We start from the raw sequence: 23,850 nt of genomic DNA, 5'->3' as shown, positions 1-23,850 counted from the left end.
TTTTTTAAGACTAGTCAATTATGGCAAAAAAGCTCCCACCAAAAGCCACAAAGATATTCTCTTCAGTCCCTAAGATTCCTCGTGAACTGAGGGTAAATTTAAGACCTACTTTCTTTTGTGATAGTCGAATATTGCACACAGTTTGCCAATATTTTGAACAAGTGTTCACATGACTTAATGATTCTTACTATTGAACATCTCACCAAAGCGATTAATGATACTAAAGCGCAGATTATAGCGATCGAGCATCAATTACAGGATATACTGGTATCAGAGGACTTTGTCAATTTGAAAACTAAAGTTGAAAAAATCTGCTCTGACCTTAAGAAAAACATTGAAATAAACCAAACGTAATAAATTCACCAGAGACTCAGAGGATTATCAAACTAATAAGATCTATAGATGGCAAGATTTCTTGGGTACCGCAACACCATTATTCAGACGCCAAATGCGGCGTGCAGATTCTCAATCTTCAGGCTCTGGGAGCGACTACAGTTCAACTACAAGACAACCCTCTTTTTTGGCCCAAAAAATGCAGCCTAAAAAAAACACCAGAAGGGCAGAACGCCATTATAGGCGATCTAAATGCATCGAGGATCACCAGATCTCAGGTGTAGCAGAACCACTTGTTTTTAATATTTCTTCCAAGAATCTGAATCCCACACAATTAAAAGTTCAACAGAAAGGACTTTCGTTTAGTCCTACCGGACATTTTGATACATTTGAATTTGATATGGATTGCCAAAGTTTTTTTTTCGTACTATCCGTTTGAAGGCACATTTTGGTACTACTGATGTGGTGTCTCCCCGGGTGATTACGTCTTATAGTGATAAATTAATATTACAACGGTTTGATTTAAAACTTAGACGTAAATATCAGCCTCCCAATTCGTATCACCCTGTAGAGACATTCATTTTATTAGTTTGGAGGGATGTGGCACAACTTTTGCATGATCAAACACATGGTACAATGCATATTTCCCATAATTTATCTCCTTCTGAAAAAGATGCCTTACATTCTATGTTGGATGATGATTCGGCTATTTTTAAACCTGCTGATAAGGGGGGTGCATTGGTCTTGATGGATAAAGATTATTATATATCTGAGATTTTGACACAGTTGTCTGATAGGGACGCATATCGTCCACTTGATAGAGACCCTGTATATGTGATTAAACAGAAACTTACTGATATGGTTATTGAATTTAGGGATAGGGGTGTACTGGATGACAAGTTGTGTCAATTTCTCATTAATCAACATCCTGTTACTCCGATATTATATACTGTTCCGAAAAAGTCCATGACACACACCTCTGGTCGCCCTATTGTTGCGTCCAATGATTCCATCCTATCTTCTCCAGCTGTGTTGCTTGAAAAGGTTCTAACTCCATTGATAAAGGATACACCATACTTTTTGCTAGATACAAATCACTTTTTAAGGGATATCAAGACATTGTCCATATGTAAAGATGATTTATTGGTAACTCTAGATGTGTGCAGTTTATATACTTCAATAGAGCACGCTAAGGGTCTCTCTGCCACTGAATGGATTTTACAATTCTCTCCTTACACACCACTAGAGAAGGAATTTTTTCTGCAACTCCTGAAACTGGTTTTGCATGAAAATTATTTCCCTTTTCAGGACACATTTTTTCAGCAGAAGCGGCGAACCGCGATGGGATTGCATGCCACACCGCCATATGTTAATAGCTATATGGCCTGGTTTGAGGATAAGTACGTGTATACTAAAGATTCATATATAGAAAATGTTATTTTGTGGTGCCGTTTCATCGACGATATCTTTTGCAGTTGGCGGGGCGGCATGCGATCCCTGATGGAGTTCTGTACATATTTAAACTCAGTATGGCCTGAATTAAATTTTACCATGCAATGTGATGATCAGAAAATCAGTTTTCTTGATACCTGGGTCATAAAGGGGGATAACAATTCATTGCTCACTGACCTTTATGTGAAGAGCACTGATAGGAATAGTTTATTGCATAATTCTAGCAATCATCCGACTGCTGTAAAGAAGTCACTGCCTTTTTCACAGTAGCAACGTGTGAATAAATTAGTGAGTGACAACATCGGTTTGATGACAGGACAAGAACATTTTCATCCAGAGGTTATCCTGCACCCTTATTGAAAAAAAAGAACATGACAAGATCCAGGTTCTTGAAACAAAAAGGCAGATAGAGAAAAAAAACTTGTATCCCATTAATAATTAAATACCACCCTTGGAGCATAGCCGACCATCAAGGAGTTTCAGAAACAACCAATGGTTTGTTATAAAAGATCAAAAAATATTAGGGATATCATTGTAAAGGCTGATATTGGGAGTAACATAAAATTACCACGTCAGATGTTGTTATCCACACCAAAGAAAGGTACATATCCCTGTTTAGGATGCATTCATTGTTCCAGCGTTATAGAGGGAGAATTTTTTACTCATCCGCATACAGGATAAAAATTCCCTATAAAAGGCTTTTTTACTTGCAACAGCAATTTTGTTGTGTACCTTCTGAAGTGTCCGTGCGGGCCGGTATATGTTGGGGAGATGTCGACCAGGATGAAGGACAGATTTTGTAAACATGAATTTACTATCAGAAAGAAAAATTTGCTGTTACCTGTTCCTGTTCATTTTGATCGATGTGGCCGCAACAACTCCCAGCTCCGCTTTCAGGCGATTGCGCAGGTATTGCCACCACGCAGAGGTGGAGATAGAATACAGTTACTTAAAAAAGTGAGTATGAACTGAGTGCCTTTTTGTAAAATATGAATATACAATATAAGTTGATTTATAAGGAAATTATATATATATATATATATATATATATATATATATTTACTTGCATTTTTATCATGTATTTATAATTGTTTCAATTTTTTTCCAGATAACCAGAATTTATGAAAACTCTACTGCAGGTCGTTTAATCAATGTGCGCTAACAATTTATTATGTTTATGTTTCTTTTTTTATGTTCGTTATTTAACATCCTTAGTCCACTGCGTGTATATATATATCTACATCGCCAGCATGTTGGTTTCCATGCCCATGTAGTTTGACGTTTATTGTTTGTATTTTGTTTCTATGACAACCCTGTTGTCACGTGTTATTGATGTCATCAGTGGCAGACTATTTAAATCCCATATTTTTTGTTTCAATTGTACTTGACAAAGACTGAGTGAGTCGAAACGCGTTGTTTTTCTAGTCCTCTGCATGGCGAAATAAAGAAAGATTGAGGATCATACCTTACTGCGAGTGCCGGTCCTTTACTTCACATCAGTCCCTAGAGTGATGACAATATATTTCCATCCCTGCAAATAGCAAAACCTTTTCTAATAGAATGACTACAGGGCAGAGATGAGCAAATCGATTCTAAACTAATCGGATTTATTATGAATTTCACAAAAATTTGTCAGCCAAATTAAACCGAAACGATTGTGATTTGTTTCGGGCAAATTGCTTGAAAACAGCGCCCAGTGCCATTTTACTGTTGATATTGTTAGGGAAAACCCCCAGGGAGGAAAAAGATGGAGGATTATATTACTCATGGTGGTTGTGGGGAGAGCCTGCCTTAATTGATTTAGAGGCCAATTCAGAGGCCTCTAAGAGGGGCAATGGGCAGGGAGGTCCCTATGCTGAGCGAGAAGAAGCACCATACTGTGTTGATCTCCTGACCTGAAAGAAGTGCGTCTGTCAGTGTCTGACAAAAAAAAAACAATTATAGGCACAAGTCACTAATCAGGTTTAATAGGAACACTATAGGGAAACATATAATTCTGTAGCTTTTAGGGAATTTGATCAGAGAAAGTATTGAGGGAGCGAGGGGCTGGTCACACTGTGCCTAATACAGGTGCTTGCTGCTGCAGCAGCTCATCTTGGCAGTTCTGCATTACAAAACTCCCTGCAGCAAAAGATTCATTTTTTGAACAGCTTTTTTCCCCCCTAAACTTCTAGTTTCTACATAGGCTTACTTTCAGCACAGCACCCCAAACACATTGCATCCTAGCATTGTTCAAAGATGTTTTACTGCATGCACTGCATTTTTATATCCATGCTAGGGGGTGCATTACTGCATTAGACAATGTATTTCATAAACATGTTAGTACAAAAATGTCATTGTTCAATCAGGGATATTAAACGCATAGTTCAAGGACATGTCACTGCAAACACTGCATTGCTATATCCATGTTAGGCGGCACATTACTGCATCAGATCGCGAGTTTCATAGACTTTTAATACAAAAAAATTGCTGTTGAACTAGTGATACAAAAAAGCATAGTTCAAAGACTTTTTCAAGCAAACACTGCTTTATTTCCTAAGTAAATTGTCCATCCAAGTGTGCCGTGTGTTTGTAGAAGGGGAGGGGACATCTGTCTTTAAATTACATAGTATACATTTGCTATTTTGTCAGTACCTTATTCCGTGTATACGAACTCAATGACATTTCATTTATAGGTCTCACAATAAAATGTTTGAAAAATGGAAGCACAAAACGAAAGACTCATGCCTCATCCTCCCAGAGTCGAAATGTAAGTAGTAGCAGCACCAGTCATCCAATTAGTGGTAGTTTTAGTAGGCCACTGTTTTCCCTGGCTTCCGAAAGGTGCAACAGTATTATTGAGGACAAAGCAGATGAGATCCTCCCAGTCACCGCTGGATGATGTGGAGGTCACCTCTTATTCTGACACTGTGCCTTGGAGCCAGGGGTCAAAACATTCCTTCTTTGCCTTGTCCTTGCAACCCCAGAGAATACTTTCAGTTGCATTCTCTCTGTTTTTTCCCTAAGAGGCAACCAAACCCTACAATGCACTACGGAAGATACTCAAGAAAGTCTTCTTGTTGATGACTTGTGTGAGAACTTGCTAAAATGCATCAAGCAGCAAACATTGCACTGGCTGTCTCCTTGGCACCTTCAACTGGGCAAGGTGGTTAGCCACAGTGGGAGAGACATTGTGGCTGAGCTGCATTTGGCGGGGAAAAAAACACATTTCCCTGCATGGCGTGCTGTACCCCACATCAGGATACTTACAAGTCAGTCTTAAGTTAGCAGAGGGAGTTTGAGTTGTTACATGTGATAATTCCTCACAGAACTAGGCCAAAGATCCAGGGAATCATCTTTGCTGATTATTATCTTCCCAAGTGAAAGACCTCATAATTTGTAAAATACTCCAGAAGGAGAGAAAAAAAGAGAGAACCATGAAGGTCCAGGATATGCATTTCCTGAGCATTGGAGTAAGTCAGTAAGGTATTTTGCTGTTTTACCCTCTATTCCTCAGTTGAAAATTACAGCCACCATTACAAAAGTAATATTGTCAGCCATAAATTCTTCAAAAATAGGTTTTGGAAAGAGAAAGAGTAAAGGAGTATTGCAATTCCCATACTTTCTCAAACCCATACATTGTTATCTGGGGAGATTTGCACTGTGAAATATTTAGAACTGTACTACAACTCCTATTCTGCACTTTAGTAAAGAGAGACTTGTTTATTTTCTTCCATCGGCCTGGTTAAAGACTCCAACACTATTCAACAGCCATGGCACCTACTCATAACACCAAGGGCACCCCAACTACCCTCAGACAGGAGACCCAACATCAGGGTGTACCCTGAGGGAAGAAAGGGTGCACCCTCCTAGGAAGCATTGGTGTGTGGATTGTGACTGTGATTGATTGTTACAGCTAGAGCCAGTACTGTACCATGCCCATCCTCTGCTCTGCTCTTCCGGGGCTTGCTCAGGCATAGATGATCAATTTAGTCATACAACACTTTTTAAAAAAGTACACTGGCTTGCAGAGGGTGCTGGCAATGTACTCACTTTTCAGCCATTCGAAATGCCCTCCTGGACGGACTTGCAGTGGCAGAACAGTTTGCCATTAAACAGCTTGATTTGAAACTCTCCAAATCAATGGAATTCCACCTTGCATATTCTACAGGGTCAGTCCGAGTGTTGTAAAGATGTGAATGATTGAACAGATCACCTCAGCAGGGAGCATGTGTTATTTCGAGGTGAGGTAGTGGTAGCTCTTCACAGACGCCTGTCACGTACGCAGGACCTTCGAAGAGGCCACCAGATTTGTCAGTAGGGAGAACTGTGGTATCAACAATGTCATACCCCTCATATTTATATTAGAGCAGAGTGCAAACTTTCACGCTAATTCAACAAGGGACAATAGAAGAAGAACAGCTTATATATTTTGCTGGCCACCCGGCAGCTGTTAGGGACCAATACAGATGAAGTCCCGTAGAGGAGGAGGATGAGCTACCATTGGAGGAGGAGGAGGAGGAGAAGTCAGTGGGGAAGGAAGAGCAGGAGGCTGATTATCTAGGGAGTTATTCTATATGCCTGAATGAGGTCAGGAAGATATTTATTTTTTCCCCTAAAATAAGGAAAATTAGGTTCTTCCTCATGAGGATTTTTGCTTTCCTCTGGATCAACTTTGCTGGATATCTTTGCAGAAACATTTGGGAATGCTTTCCTATTGCTGATAGAGAAGTCAAATTATTTTATCACCAGAAAACATTGTGTATGCAGCTTGCCGCAAATTTTGGCAAGCATACACCAACCTCCCATGTGTCTGACCAGGTCACCCTCCACCCCTGCAGATTTAACCACCTCCCGTCATCCACAGAAAGTGTATAAAACATCACTTTTGTCAAACTAAATGAAGAATGGATCTGTGGGGATTTTCACATTACTGCTGTCTGCCTTTCTACCATCATGTTCTGTACCATGGCTGCTGATTCCGCGAACATGATGCCGTTGTCTGTCTGCTTGCCTACCATCATGTCCTGTACCATATGACCGCTGCTGCTGCTATCCTTCCACTGTTGCTATGGGCCTGCCTACCATCATACTCTGTACCATATGGCTGCTGCTGTCACCATCATGCCACTGCCGCTGTCTGCCTGCCTACTATCATGTTCCATATTATACTGCTACAGCTGCACCAATTTAACAAAACTGGTGTAAAGGAAAACTGGCTTCATTGTCCAAGGCAACCAATCAGATTTCAATTTTAATCTTTCAGAAATCATTTGGAAAATGGAAGGTGGAATCTGATTGGTTGCTATGAGAAACTAAGCCAGTTTTCCATTACAATATCACTATTGTATTACTTGCATTGCCGTGATTTTAAGTTACAGTTGGCATTAGAGTCCAGAACTGAATTTATAGTTCATTAGGCTTCAGAGCTAAAGTTTCAAACCGTCTCTTTCTTTGCTCTAGTGTTTTTTGTTTTAAAAAAAGGGCCCACACTCTAATGTCAGCTGCCCTTTTCACTGGACTTTCACAGCTATACTTAGTCTAAATGAGTAGGCCACATTTAACAGGGAGCCCATTCACTGCACAGGCATCAACCAGTCTTCTGTTCTCCTACCAAAGGAGCCATCAAAGTATAGAATGACTCAGAAAAGACCATAAGGTTTACCATATGGCGGATGGGTGATAGCCCAGCAGCCCTGACCATTCTACTATATGTAGCCAAGATATTTCACATTGTGGTGATATGTACAGTAATCTCGGGTTGAACACTTTAACTACATTATAACAGTGCAGATAAGTCATACAGGATATGATAAATGTTAACAAGTTTGTTGAATGTTTACACTAATAACATTCAGAATTATGATTGCAGCTCTGGGCGGTCATAAAGAAATGATTAAATTCTAGAAATTTCAAAACTGTTGATAAAGGTGCTCCTATAAGAGGAAGGTAGAAATAGCATATATATATATATATATATATATATATATATAATCATGCTAGCTAGCAAACAAAGAATATTTATTTAGCTACTGGCAGCAGTACAGGTGGTACTTGTTATTGTTGGCCCATTGCCATATGCATGCTGGTGCACACGCAAGTTGTTAAGTTGGCACTGATATCAAACAGCTTTAGTACATGGTGAAATCCAGTGAAGATGTTTAGCTCACTTCTCATCTTTTCAAAAGCTACAGTACCTTAAAATTATTTTGTAATACCCTGATGCTGCCTCACAAACCCAGACTTAAAGCATACCTGAGTTTTCAAAAAAAAAGTTTGTATAATGGCTGTGCTTCTTTGTAAAATCATAACTATGAAGCGACAGTTATGTTTGGTCTTCCTTAAAGTTTTTTTCATCCATTTTATTCCCTTTTTCATCTGCACAGCTTGATGCATTTCACTCAGAAGCATCCCTTCTGCCAGCACTGTACTACTGTCACATCCTTTCCTTTACTTATCATTGTGTTTGTTTTCAGCCGTGGAGCTTATAGAACAGATAAAGAGGGATAAATCCCCATTCCTCTCAGCCGTCTTCTAAGTCCATGTTGCCAGGGATGGATCTTGCCTGACAACAGGCAGTGGACTGCCACTTATGTTGAAGTGAGACCCCTAGTGGCCATGATTTTACAGCTTTTTTAAGGTGGATACAGGCAAAAAAAATTATTAAGTGATTTAGAAATTTGCTAGTTACACCATTCTCTATTAAATTAAATTAAATTGTGTGAAAGTACAGTGACTCTTTAAAGGAGTTGTCCAGGATTCTTATACTGATGGCCTATCCTCAGGATAAGCCATCAATATCAGATCGATGGGGGTCCGACACCCCGCACCTCCACCGATCAGCTGTTTCAAATTAGCTCTGACTACACAGTTCCATCCATTATGTAGTGGGCAGAGCTGGTAACTGAATTGCTTCTATCATTCACTTTTAATGGGAGCATTGCTGCATTCTCCAGCTGCATCTTTTACACAATGGATGGAGCTATGTAGTTCTGACACCAACTTCTGGCATCAAAACTACAATAAACCAGCTGATCGAAGATGGTGTAGGGTGTTGGATCCTGGGGATAAGCCATCAATATCAAAATTATGGACAACCTTTAAAGGGGATCTCTCTGAGGGCAACATAAGGCAGTGACCGAAACAGTGATTCAAGTGACTGTCTCTGCTATGTGTGTAAATTATTAGAAACATTTGCCAGTTACTAGTTGCATTGCTGGCAATGCACTGTTATGAAGGACTTCTCATATTCATGAGCTGTGAGAATATCTCTGCCCACCAGCGCTCCAGTACTCAGTTGGCAGTACTTCACTATGTTGGGGCATCTCTTCTGTTCTTTAGGAGATTAAAGCATTGACGTTTGGGAAAATCCAAGCAATATACTGAGGATTTACATCGCAAAGACACTCTTTCTTTACTTTGAATGTGAACCTAGTCTTAGTCTCAGCAGCTGGGTTTTTCTTTCTTGTATTAATATTGGCTATTTGTGAAAGGATTTGAAAAGTGGCTCACCCTCCACTGGTCAAGGAATGGGTGCTGCAAAGCCCAAATGACTCACCCTGTCAGGAAATTTGGATATAATGTGATAGCAAGGGCTGAGCACTCACCACTTGGAAAATGGAAACCAATACTCCGGAATTTGTATTGCTACTTGGTGATTTAATAGTTAAAAACACAATATATAAAATATATATATATATATATATATATATATATATATATATAAATAGAAAATAGACAATATGTATGTAATAAAAAACAGTGAAAAATGGAACTATACACTGGTTAGTTCATCATGACATTTGTAGAAAACCAGGACGGAAGATACTGTTGGGAAAAATCTTCATGCAATTGCATAAACAGAAGTTGTTAAAAATAGTTCCTAAACTATATAATCCTGATGATGTATAGTTCATGAATCAACTAGATGATATCTCACAGTCACTCCTCATATATGCAGGTCCGAACATGTGCACTCTCAATGGTAAGTAGCAGCTGTTGAATAGCGGTGCATATATATAGTTTTAGGTGTATAAAACACAGAGATTATGTATTTCCATAGGCTCCCCAGAAATTGTATAGAGCTCAAATTAAGGCAAATGTAATTATATATATATATAGCCTCATATGTCGAGGTAATACAATGTTTATGCTGCGGTATTTGTGCTGCGCTCACAGTGGCGTCCCACGTGGCTGCAGCGTTAAGTTTGTGAGTACCTGTCCTGGAGTCTTCAGCCGCTTCAGCGCTGTGACTGCAATCACTTATATCCGCAACTTTTCCATTTCAGTTTGACGCTGTCTCTATCTGGGTATTTTTCGGCCACTTCAGCTGCTTGTGTGTATCAGATCTATTTGTGAAAGGTACCCACATCACAACAAAAACCGCAGCGCAATAGGAGAACATTGATTTGTTGCGGTTTATTGGGTTTTTCAGGTTTTTTTTGTTTGTTTTTAGTGTTCTGTTGTGTATTTGTTTCCGAGGTATATTTGTGTTTTTTTTATATATTTTGACAGTGTATTTGGTGGGATCCCTGATCAAGTTCTATGGATATTTTTTATTTTAGAGCTAGCTTTAAATGTAATACGGAGGAAGTTTTTGCATTAGATTATGAAAACAAACAACCTATTGACTTAGGCTACTTTCACACTTGCGTTTTTCTTTTCCGGCATAGAGTTCCGTCCTAGGGGCTCTATACCGGAAAATAACTGATCTGTTTAATCCTCATGCATTCTGAATGGAGAGTAATCCGTTCAGGATGCATATGGATGTCTTCAGTTCGGTCTTTTTGACTGATCAGGCAAAAGCTAAAACTGCAGCATGCTACGGTTTTATCTCCGGCGAAAAAAAAAACCTGAAGACTTGCCTGAATGCCGGATCCGGCATTTTTTTCCCATAGGAATGCATTCAAAATACCAGAATGCCGGATCCGACCTTCCGGTCTGCGCATGCACAGAAGACCGAAAAAGGTGAAAAAAATGAATGCCGGATCCGATTTTCCAGATGACACCAGAATGACGGATCTGGCATTATAATGCATTTGTCTGACCGATCAGGCATTTTTAAGACTGATCAGGATCCTGATCAGTCTTACAAATGTCATCAGTTGGTGTATGTTTTTCAGGATCCGGCAGGCAGTTCGGCGATGGAACTGCTTGCCAGATCATTTTGCCGCAAGTGTGAAAGTAGCCTTAGAAGGCATTTTTTAGAGCTATAAAAACATATTATTAAGGAGGTGAAAACCACCTGGGATGTAATTACATTGTAACACAGTAACATAGTAACATAGTACATAAGGCCGAAAAAAGACATTTGTCCATCCAGTTCGGCCTGTCATCCTGCAAGTTGATCCAGAGGAAGGCAAAAAAAAAACTGTGAGGTAAAAGCCAATTTTCCCCACTTTAGGGGAATAAAAAATTCCTTCAGGCAATCAGAATAACTCCCTGGATCAACGACCCCTCTCTGGAAGCTATAGCCTGTAATATTATTACACCCCAGAAATACGTCCAGGCCCCTCTTGAATTCCTTTATTGTACTCACCATCACCACCTCCTCAGGCAGAGAGTTCCATAGTCTCACTGCTCTTACCGTAAAGATATTGGATAGATATTAAGCAGAGGAAAAAAATCCCTGAAGGTTTAAGATGGCAACTACCCCTTAGTTCAGAAGTTACAAATGATTTGGAATTGATTTCAGAATGGGAGAAATTAATAAATCAGTGTGGTTTTAATGCAATGTGTTTTATTATCAATAGAAGAAAGGATAAACTTAAACATATTAATAAAGCGATAGATGAAATTCAAGAGAAGTTAGAACCTTTTAAGAAGTTAGATAATTATGCCGAATTATCCAAATTATGCCAAAAAATGTGTTGAAAACAGAAGCAGATGTAAAAACAAAAAAACATAGGAAATATATTAAGATATCAGAAGATTATCGGCATAATAAGGTATATAAATGGAAATCTAAAGGAATGGCAGAGAAGGGTTCACATGATGAGGAATCAAAGAAAGAGGCAATGGTATTAAATAAGGAGAATATTCATGCTCACAGTAAAACTTACGGGTTCCTCCTGAGCAGAGGTCCCATGAACCTAGAGATAATTACCAACAAGCAACTAGACCACCTAGGTATGGCTATGATTTTAAACTGCGTAATTCCTCTAGTTACCGCTATCCCCCTTACCAACAAAGGATGTATCCAACAGCGAGGTACAGACGCATACGTATTGTATGCCAAATAATCAGCAGCCAAGACGATCGCATTATTATAGATATGAAAATTATAAATCTCAATATAATTATCTGCATTACCCACATGTACAGGAGAACCTGTCCGCGCCTATGAATAATTATAATAGGGCTTAAGATCACGAGTCACAACATTTTCCCCATCAGAGAATAAAGGGGATCCAAAGAGAAAGAATAAAAGAAACAGAGACGCAGGGAGAAAAAATAACAACCCACCATAAAAGAAATCTCACAAAGGATGTAGAGGGGGGAAGAAAATAAAAGAACTGTCCCAGAAACAGGAAAGTAAAGGACAACTAAAGGGGATTTGTAATCTTAGTTCGTATATATTGAGTGAGAACAAAAAAAGATTCTAATGAAGGGGTTGAATTATGTGCCCATGAAACAGCTTAATAAATTTCAGACCTTTTTAGATATCCATCGGTTTATAAGAAAGCTTAATATAGTTAAATATGTCACATCCAACCCTAGAATGAGCAGCATAGACGCAGGTATCGGAGGGATTATACATACCAATTTCCGGGATAAATCCAATTTTTTTCCGTAGCCTAAATATAACGAATGTATTAAAGCTTTCAAAATGGATCTTCTATAAGAATTAGAAAAAATAGCTCCTAAACCTGTTTACTACAATTTAACCCATGAAGAAAGAAAAGCGTTAAGGCTACGTTCACACCAGACGGATCCGCACCTATAATGCAAACTATTGTATCCGTTCAGAATGGATCCGTTTGCATTATGAAGACCAAAGTAAAAACGGACCCGTCCTGACTTACATTGAAAGTCAATGGGGGACGGATCCGTTTTCAATAGCACCATATTGTGTCAGTAAAAATGGATCCGCTCCCATTGACTTACATTGTAAGCAGTGTTTTGGTGTCTGCCTCCAGAGCGGAATGTAGGCGGAATGGAGCCAAACTGATGCATTCTGAATGGATCCTTATGCATTCAGAATGCATTGGGGCTGAACTGATCCATTTTGAACCGTTTGTGAGATCCCTGAAACGGATCTCACAAACGGAATTCAAAACGCCAGTGTAAAAGTAGCCTAAAATTGGAGAAAAATGAACATATTGTGGTCAAGCCGACTGATAAGGGAGGGGGAGGTAGTGATCTTCGATAAAAAAAAGATACGAGGAAGTCATGCATAAATTACTGCAAGATACAACCACGTATAAGAGACTGAGAAAAGATCCAACCCCAGAGTATAAAAAACAAATGGATACACTATTGATGAAGGGCAAGGAAATGGGGATTTTGAACATGAGTTTGAATTCCTTCAGATTAAACATCCAGTTATTCCAGTGATTTATTATTTGCCTAAAGTTCACAAGAATGTAACTGACCCCCTCCCAGGCCAATTGTATCTGGTAAAAATTCTCTAACTAGCCGTCTGACTGAATATGTTGATTTTTTTCTGCAAAAATATGTGAGCAATACCCCGTCTTATCTGAAAGACACATGAGCTGTGTTAAAGCTGACAAAGGGTTTGGGCCAATATACGGAAGATGTGATATTGGCCACTGTTGAGGTTGCATCTCTGTATACCGTCATCGCTAAAGACAAAGGTATTAATGCAATTAAGGATTGTCTTGTGAACAACCCAGAAATGACATTTGAAGAAGGAAAATTTATTTTGTAATGTTTAGATTTTTGTTTGTGTCATAATTATTATTTTTTGCGATGGTTCCTATTACTTGCAGTGCATCGGAATGGCGATGAGGGAAAATCGCCCCCAGTTTCGCTAATCTGTTCATGGGCTCATGGGAGGAATAATATATAAGGCCGAGGTTGGGAAGGAAAGATAAGAATGGAGAATTGATTATGTGGAAAAGATATATTGACGATTTCCTGCTGATATGGAAGGGAGATCGCGGGAAGGTTTGGAGGATTTTTTTGTGTTACATCAATGCAAATGAATGGAACTTGCGTTTTACAGGAAATGCAAGCGATAATTCTGTTGATTTTTTAGATGAAGGGAAACTAAAAACTAAAACATACTTCAAGTCTACAGATGTAAATGCTTATATTTCTACTACTAGTTGCTATTATAAACCCTGGATTAATAATATTCCTAAGGGACAATTCAAGAGAGTGTGCAAGAACTGTACTAATTTACAAGATTATCAGGAGCAAAGAAGCAGGTTATAATAGGTTTTTGGAGAAGGGTTATAATAGGAAAGAACTAGAGAACTGTCTACAGAAAGTTATTGAAGCGAGCATGAATTCAAATCAGAGTAAGATGTATAAAGATAATAGAAAGATCAAAGAAGAGAAAGATTTTTGAATGAGTTTTATTAGACAATTCAATAGTAATGCATGGCAAATGAAAGAAGCTGTTAAAAGAAATTGGTCTGTTCTTAAAAATGTCCCCATATTAGGAGAAAATATATATTTTTTTTTAAAAGCACCCAGTTTAACCAATAAACTTGTACATAGTTTTTTATATCTACACAAACCGCTAAAGTTAATAAACACTGGTTCACATGGTGCGGTTTTTGTTTACCATGTAAGAATCGCCTGAAAGAAAACAGACAGCAATAAAGAGACAGTGGTATCTAGGAGTAACTGAACCACACACAAAATTATGGGAGAACTTTCTTGTGAACATATGGCTTTTGTCTATATGCTGGAGTGTCCTTGTGGCCTCCATTATGTAGGATGGACCACTAGAAAATTAGAAGTTAGGATCCAGTAACACATACAAAATAGAAAAAAGGATTGGTCACACATAGTGTCTCTGCACATTTAAAAAAAAAATACGAAATAAAAATCCTGAAGGTCTCATTGGGAGATTTATTGGGCTTCATTGGGCTCGAACATGTCTGGAATAATTGGAGAGGGGGTGATCCATTGAATAAAATTAACAGAAAGGAGGTAAAATGGATCGACAAACGGCAATGTGCAACCTGAGGGTTTAAATGTCGAACTAGACATAAAGGCTTGTGTAGTGGATAAATAGAGTATAGAGATGCCACTAATATGTAGCGTATTTTAAAAATGTAATTGCAAATAAACACCTCAGATGAGAACATCGGGAGGTTGGTGCGTAGGAAGAATAGAGTATTTTATTTTGTTGTTTGTAATATATACTGTAGATGGGTTTATATTGTTTAATGGGAAAAGGAAAAATTGGGGATTTCACATTGGTAAGTTGTTGAAAAATATGAGGACCAGATTGTGAGGTTGATAAACATAGAAAAGGAAAAATATTGAAGTGCATATAGATATTTTGGGACATTGCGGTTAATTAGAATGAGAATTAATAATATAATGATTATAAACAGGGCTGGCCTTTGGGGTGTGCGAGCTGTGCGGCCGCAGGGGCGCCCGGCGGCCGACACAGCACGCAGTCAGTCTCTTACAGCAGGCCGGCCCGAGATTGTGTAAGGCGAGCCTGGTGAGCTGAGCCGCTGCAGCTGCCAGGTCAGGTTCCGGAGCGTGGAGGAGGAGCTTAGGGGCACAGGCGCAGCGTCCAAGTGCTACGCCTTCACAGAGAGCCGCGGAAGGATCCGCTCAATGTGTGAGGGCGGCGGGCGGTGTTCTGCAGACAGGGAGGGGAGGGAGCAGAAGACTTCAAATAGCGAGTACCTGTTCTTATTGTTTTTTTTTTTTTAACAAATATCTTTCATTAAATGGGGGCAGGGGACTGGATAAGGGTGACAGACACTGGGTATGATTAAGGGGGCAGGGGACTGGATAAAGGTAGCAGACACTGGGTATGATTAAGGGGGCAGGGGACTTGCTTTGGTTGACACTGGGTATGATTAAGAAGGGCAGGGGACTGGGTAAAGGTGACAGGGTATGATCAAGGGGGGCAGGAGACTGGCTAAGGATGACACTGGGTATGATTGTTTGCACTTGCACTTAAATTATCTGTAATTAAAAAAAAATGTTTGTTACAAAGATTGTTTTCGTCTTTGTGTATGTACCTGAACACCCATGGCCAGCCCTGATTATAATGGGGTATTGTAGGCATAGCTGTGTATTTTACGGAGAGAATTAATGAGTTAATGATGAATGGGTGAAACCAGTCATATGACTATAAGAAGAGGAGATAGAGGTGGTTCCACGGTGGTAGCTCACGGTAAAAAAGAGGTTTCTATTCAATTGGTTTTTATTGTATAATTGGATTTGATGTATGGAAATATTGTTGTACTTATATTTTGTTAAGGTTATTTGAAATAAGCAATTTTTCAATGCTACAATCATGTAAATCAGGGCTGCAGAAACACTGACATTACCTTGAAAAACAAGCAATCTAGATGAGTCCACAGGTGCCCCTGATGAAGCGGAGGCGAAACCCGAGTCGGGCGTTTGATGAGAGGAGGTGCGCATTTTATATGATTGGGATTTTATGGATCTTGTGAGTAGAATACATTTTTATATTTAAACTCAGTTGGCTGTACTTCACTATGTCGGGGCATCTCTTCTGTTCTTTAGGAGATTAGAGCATCGACCTTTGTGAGAATCCAAGCAATATACTGAGTGAGGATTTACATCACAAAGACACTCTTTCTTTATTTCGAATGTGAACCTAGTTTTTCTTTCTAGTATTATTACTGATGATTGACATCTTCTCCCTATTACTCTGCATAGGGAGAAAGATTAGCCAGATAAATATCGAACACCACACCACAATTGTGAAAACGATTACACATAGCTAGTGCCCAATTAATTACAAGCCACACGCCACGTAATTTTTATGCTACCTATAAGATGAGTGCAAGAAATAGGTGACACTGAAAAAATATATCTTTATTAACACATAAATAAACCATTTAAATATGAGCCATGCAAACAAATGAGGACATCAGTGCAAAGTCACAGTATATACTATAGTTATTGAACAGGGAGTGAGAATCCAAGTAAACCACAGCCCAATGCACGTGCATCACTTCATGGCATAAGTATAAATGCATAAAGTGCAAATCATAAACATCAATTACAACAGATACCTAATTACTACTAACCCATGTGAACAGGACAACTGTAATTGGCTACCACCCCGGTATGTGTTTTGGCAGTATGTGTCCTCAACGTATAGTATATAGTGTGGCCATACAGCACAGTCATCCTCTGATTGAGTGGCTCATTTATAATTATTTGTTACTATCACCCTCCAGTAGTAGTGGCTTGTCTCCTCTAGAAAAGTGTCGGGCAGTTGAAACCAAACTTGCCCAATCTTTATCTCCAAGTCAGAGAACCCATACACATTAGGTGGTCAGTGGGTTTGGCCGATAAAGATCTAATATGCATTGCCACCTTTATAGCTATTGTCTACAGTCTAAATGAGTTATCCAACAATAGCTGTAGGGTGAGGTGTAAGCACTCCTTCAACAACAGCATACATTCCCAAAATTAAAGTAAACCACAAATTCATCCCATTGCCAAGTACCACAATATGAAGTAAAAACATGAATCACCTTCCCATCTGGGGTCAAGCTTCTTGTTTAGGCAGCTGTGGTTTTCTTACGTACATTACAGTATTTGAAAACAATTTATGGCAACAACTGTACATCAACTTGAAGGATACAATGAGTAGATTGATAGTACTTGATTATAATAGCCTGGCCGCTGGATGTAGAGGCAGATCATGGCCATACTAGACAAGAAACAACCATGGGGAATCCTATTTCTGAAGTACTGCCAATGACATGCAGGTATGATCCTCCTTGGAACTGACACTTTACTGGGCTTGCTGCACTATGTGGGCTTCTGAATAAGTGGAGTTTAAAGAACCAGAGTTTAAGACAAGGAGCAAGAAACTAAGGTTTGATAGATTTCCCTTGTGCGTTGTTGGCTTGATTCTAGCTAGTTCTCCAACTACAGCAGACAGGGTCTAAATCTAATTCATATTTACTGTTTTCCTTCTTTACTGTTCATACCCATTTAAAAAGGTGCTCCATGGACAATGCCACTAAGTGAGTGTCCTGTGCAATGTATGCTTGCGTTAAAGAGCCAATCGAGGATGACTATATTTGCACTAGATACAAGCATATTGCATATTTGGAATCCCAGATCTTGGATCTAAATAGGCAGCTTGAAATATTTAGGGGCATTGCAAACTTGGAGAGAGGCTTAGACCTCACTGTGCAGTCACTTACTGGGGTCAGTGAAATGGAGGTGGGGGGAGGAGGGCAAGATCAGGACTATCAGGTCAGCAGTTGAGTTAATGTAGGAAGAAGGGGTAGAGGAAAAAGTGTCAGGGAGGCTAGTCATGGGCTGGAACGCCCTAGTAAATACTGTATGCCTGTTTGGCTGATATTAGAGATAAAAGCCCAGGGTCAGCAACACTGCAGCAGGGTGTTTCTCCTATCAACCAGGAGGATGCCCCCTGCAGGAAAGATGGGAAAAGGAGTGCAGCGAAGGTCAGACAGATGCTGCTGGTAGGGGACTCTACTATTAGGAGGACAGACAGGGTAATTTGTCGCAGAGACCTTGAATGATGAACATTTTGTTGTCTTCCGGGTGCTCGGGTTCGGCATACTGCAGATCGGATTGACAGATTTCTGGGTGGGGCTAGGGAAGACTCGGTGCTCATAGTACACATTGGCACCAATGACAAAGTCAGAGGGAGATGGAAGGTCTTTAAAAATGATTTTAGGGAACTAGGAGAGAAGCTCAAGTTCAGGACCTCCAAGGTAGTGTTTTCAGAAATACTACCAGTGCCACTAGCGTCACCAAAGAGACAACTGGAGCTTAGGGAGTTAAATAAGTGGATCAGAAGTTGGTGCAGGAAGAAAGGGTTTGGGTTCATGGAGAACTGGTCCGACTTTTCGGTCGGTTACAGGCTCTACAGTAGGGACGGGCTGCACCTTAAAGGGGGGGGGGGTGCAACTGCTCTGGGGGAAAAAATGGTTAGATGGCTGGAGGAGCTTTTAAACTAGGATCTGGGGGGAGGGTGGGGGGACATACTAATAAGGGGTTAGATAGTGTAGATAGAGAGTGGGATTTAGGAGATGACAGTGGGGATTTAGTGGGGGTTGGGGTTAGTGAGGAAAGTAAGGACAAGACTGGGCAGAACTGTACAAAGATGAAAAATCAAACTGCTGGTAACAAGAACCTGTTACATACAAACATCAACCAAGGTAACAAAAAAATCCCGGATATTCACTTTACAGGTAATAGTTATTTAAAATGCATTTTCACAAATGACAGAAGTGTAGCTAGCAAAATGGGGGAGCTGGAGGCTATGGTACTAGAAGAACACATAGATGTAGTTGGTGTGGTTGAGACATGGTTGGACTCTTTGCATGGCTGAGATGTTAATATTGAGGGTTTTACACTATTTAGGAAAAACAGGGTCAATAGAAAAGGCGGTGGTGTGTGCCTGTATGTAAGGAGTGATCTGAAGACTAGTGTGAAAGAGGCATTTATGGGTGAGGATTGTCAGGATATGGAAAGCTTATGGGTGGAAGTTCATAGGCATATAAACACTGAAAAAATGATACTTGGTGTACTCTATAGACCCCCTAACATCACAGAGGAGATAGAAACGCAACTGTATAACCAAATAGAGCGGGCTGCACAGGCTGGTACAGTGGTCATAATGGAAGATTTTAACTTCCCAGACATTGACTGGGGTCATGGTTCTGCCTCAACCGGAAAAAAATTCCTCAACTTGCTGCAGGACAACTTTATGGGCCAGTTTTTAGAAGCTCCCACTAGGGGCAATGCTCTGCTGGATTCGGTAATTTCTAATGATGCAGGGCTTGTTGGAAATGTTACTGTTCGAAATACACTAGGTAACATTGACCACAAAATAATTATATTCCCCCTAAACTATAAGAAGCAAACTCTGTCAGGCAGAGCAAAAACACAGAATTTTAAAAAGGCTAATTTCCCTGGGTTGAGGGCAGCATTTAAGGGCATAGATTGGGAGCAGCTACTGTCACATAATACTGAGGATATATGGGAGAACTTTAAATCCACATTGAGTAAATTAACAAAAAATGTTATTTCCTTCAGGTAACAAGTATACACAGCTAAAATTAAACCCCCCATGGCTTACAGCTACTGTAAAAAGGGCAATAAATGACAAAAAAAGGCCATTTAAAAAATACAAATCTGAGGGGTCAGTTGTAGCCTTTGAAGTTTACAAAGGGCTTAGCAAAATCTGTGAAAAGGAGATAAAATTTGCAAAAATACAAAATGAACAGCAGGTGGCAAAAGAGAGCAAAACGAATCCCCAAAAATTATTTAAATATATAAATGCAAAAAAAACAAGGTCTGACCAGGTAGGGCCCCTAAATAATGGTAAAGGGGGGTTAGTCACTGAAGATAAGGAAAAGGCAGAGTTACTAAATGTTTTTTTTAGCTCTGTATATACAAAAGAAGAGAAAAGAGGTGATATCTGTGGTGCTGGGGCTGCTAGCACATCCAGTAATATATTCAATTGACTAACTGTAGATATGGTCCAAGCTAAGTTAAATAAGGTAAATGTGAACAAGGCTCTGGGGCCAGATGTATTACACCCAAGAGTTCTTAAAGAGCTCAGTTAAATCATGGATGTGCCCCTGTTTATAATTTTTAAAGATTCTCTAGGAACTGGTACAGTGCCAAGTGATTGGTACAAGGCAAATGTGGGGGCCATATTAAAAAAAGGATCTACCGTAGGTCCTCCACAGGTAATTATAGACCTATAGGCTTGGAAAGTATAGTTTGTAATAGGATTGAAAACTGGCTGAAGGACCGTGTTCAGAGAGTTGTGGTCAATGATTCCTATTCAGAATGGTCCCGGGTTATAAGTGGTGTACCCCAAGGTTCCGTGCTGGGTCCTCTATTATTTAATTTCTTTATTAATGATATCAAGGACGGGATTAATAGCACCATATCTATTTTTACAGATGACACCAAGCTATGTAGTACTGTACAGTCTATGGACAGGGCCGGACTGGCCTACCGGGATACCGGGAAATTTCCCGGTAGGTTGCTGTCTAAGGGGTCGGTCCTACCGCAATTTTTTTTTCAAAGTGCAGCGACGGCAGCGGGCCCTCCCCCTCACCGGGTGATCGTGACACCAGTCTGATGGAGTGACGAGAGCCTCAGGCGGATGCCGCACTGCCCGGGCTGGCGCTCCATGAGGGTGCACCGCCCGGGCGCAGCATAAAGAGAGAGACTAACAGGAGGGAAGCGCCTCTAGTGTAGCGTGGCCGAGCTCTGTCCGGTCCGCAGTACAGGAGCTTTTGTTTCCTGTACCCGGCCGGACTGACAGGAAGTGCTCACTTAGTGTGCACTTCCTGTCACTCCGGCCGGGTACAGGAAACAAATGCTCCTGCACCACGGACCGAACAGAGCTCGGGCACACTACACTAGAGGTGGGGGGGAGAGGAGAGTGACAAGGGAGGGGGGGAGAAGAGAGTGACAAAGGAGGGGGGAATGAGAGTGACAAGAAGGGGGAGAGAGTGACAGGGAGGGGTAAGAAAGAGAGTGACAAGGGAGGGGGGGGGGAGAGTGACAAAGAAGGGAGGGGGGAGAAGAGAGTGACAAAGAAGGGAGGGGGGAGAAGAGAGTGACAAGGGGGGGGGGGGAGATTGACATCCATGATAATGCACCCCTTGCACACATACACAGAAACACACAATGCACCCCTTACAGACACACACACTGCATCCCTTACATACACAGAAACACACCTAGCCCTTACACATACAAACACAGATTCACACAATGCATTCCGTACACACATTCAGAAACACACAATACATACCTTATACACAAACGCAAACTTCTTTCTATCCCTTACACAAAAACACACTGCAATCCACTACACACACACTGCATCATCTACACACACTGGTATCCCTATACACTACATTCCATAAGCACACACATTAGATTCTCTGCAGCAACACATAACACATCCCCTACACACTTCACCCACTGTGAACAAACTCATGGGTGGAACATGTAGGTGGACTTATGGGTGGGCCTTAAGGGCATACTCACCGTCAGGCCCTAGGGCCCAGACCTTGAGCTGTGTAAAGGGCCCCAAAAAATTGAGCTGCTTCCCTTTCTCCCAGAACATTGATTTTTGTGACCACAGTTACAAACAGCCTCCAGAGAGCCTGCTGTACACAAGACCAGTGGAGCCAGACTGCAGCTAGAGCCCATCATCATCCTCAAATGGTTGTAAGGAGGCAATCTAGTATATTATTTGTGGCACTAATCTCTAATTTACCTCACATTAAAGGGACACTATGGTCCCCAGAACCACTGCAGCTTAATGTAGTGGCTCTGGTCTTTATAGCCTGTCCCTGCAGGCTTTTTAATGTAAAGACAGCGGCACTGCAGCACTGGCGTTAGTTAATATGGCAGATCATATGGGTGGGGCATTGTGATGTCACATGGGGGGGCGGCAAACTTTTATTTTGCCTAAGGCGGCAAAATCCTTGCACCAGCCCTTGGGGAACATTTCTGGCATAACCTCTGTGGGGGAGGCACATATCTGGCATATCTACTGTGAGGGGGCACATATCTGAGCATAACTACTGTGAGGGAGGCACATATCTGGCATATCTACTGTGAGGGGGCAAATACAGTCCTGATCAAAAGTTTAAGACCACTTGAAAAATGGCAAAAAATCATATTTTACATTGTTGGATCTTAACAAGGTTCCAAGTAGAGCTTCAACATGCAACAAAAAGAGTGAGACAAAACATTTTTTGAGCATTCAATTAATTTAAAATAACGATTAAACTGAGACAGGCTGTTTTTCAGCTGATCCAAATTTTAGGACCACATGCCTTTAAAAGGCCAAATCTGTGCAAAGATGTGGATTCATTGTCATTTTCTGTCAGGTAGTCACACGTTGTGATGGCAAATGCAAAAAAACTCTCCCTTTTTGAACGTGGTCAGGTTGTTGAACTGCATAAGCAGGGTCTCTCACTGCTGAGGTGGGACGCAGTAAGACGAATAGAGCGGGCTGCACAGGCTGGTACAGTGGTCATAATGGAAGATTTTAACTTCCCAGACATTGACTGGGGTCATGGTTCTGCCTCAACCGGAAAAAATTCCTCAACTTGCTGCAGGACAACTTTATGGGCCAAGTGATAAACAATAACGGCGGAGCTACTCATTACCGAGTTCATGTTTGGAAGTTGGATTTCTGTTTTGGGGGGGTTTCATTTTTTTGGGGAGGTGTGGTGCTAAACTTTTGATCAGCTGAAAAACAGCCTGTTTGAGTTTATTCGTTGTTTTCATTAAATTGAATGCTCAAAAAATGTTTTGTCTCACTCCCATTTCTTCGTGTTGCATGTTGAAGCTCTACTTAGAACCTTGTTAAGATCCAGCCATGCTAAATATGATTTTTTGCCATTTTTCAAGTGGACTTAAACTTTTGATCAGGACTGTATCTGCATAAATACTGTGAGGGTACACATATCTGGGCATAACTACTGTGAGGGGCACATATCTGGGCATAACTACAGTGAGGGGACACATATCTGGGCATAACTGCTGTGAGGGGGCACATATCTGGGCAAACTACTGTGAGTGGGAACATATCTGGGCATAACTACTGTGAGGGGGCACATATCTGGGCAAACTACTGTGAGTGGGAACATATCTGGGCATAACTACTGTGAGGGGGAACATATCTGGGCATAACTTCTGTGAGGGGGCACATATCTGGGCATAACTTCTGTGAGGGGGCACATATCTTGGCATAACTACTGTGAGGGGGCACATATCTGGGCATAACTACTGTGAGGGGCACATATCTGGTATAACTATTGTGAGAGGGCACATATCTGGGCATAACTACAGTGAGGGGCACATATCTGGCATAACTACTGGGAGGGGCACATATCTGGCATAACTACTGTGAGGGGCACA

Source organism: Bufo gargarizans, chromosome 3, assembly GCF_014858855.1.
Source record: "Bufo gargarizans isolate SCDJY-AF-19 chromosome 3, ASM1485885v1, whole genome shotgun sequence".
In the NCBI taxonomy this organism is placed as follows: domain Eukaryota; kingdom Metazoa; phylum Chordata; class Amphibia; order Anura; family Bufonidae; genus Bufo; species Bufo gargarizans.
The sequence above is the reverse complement of the archived record's forward strand: the minus strand, read 5'-3'. Positions refer to the sequence as shown.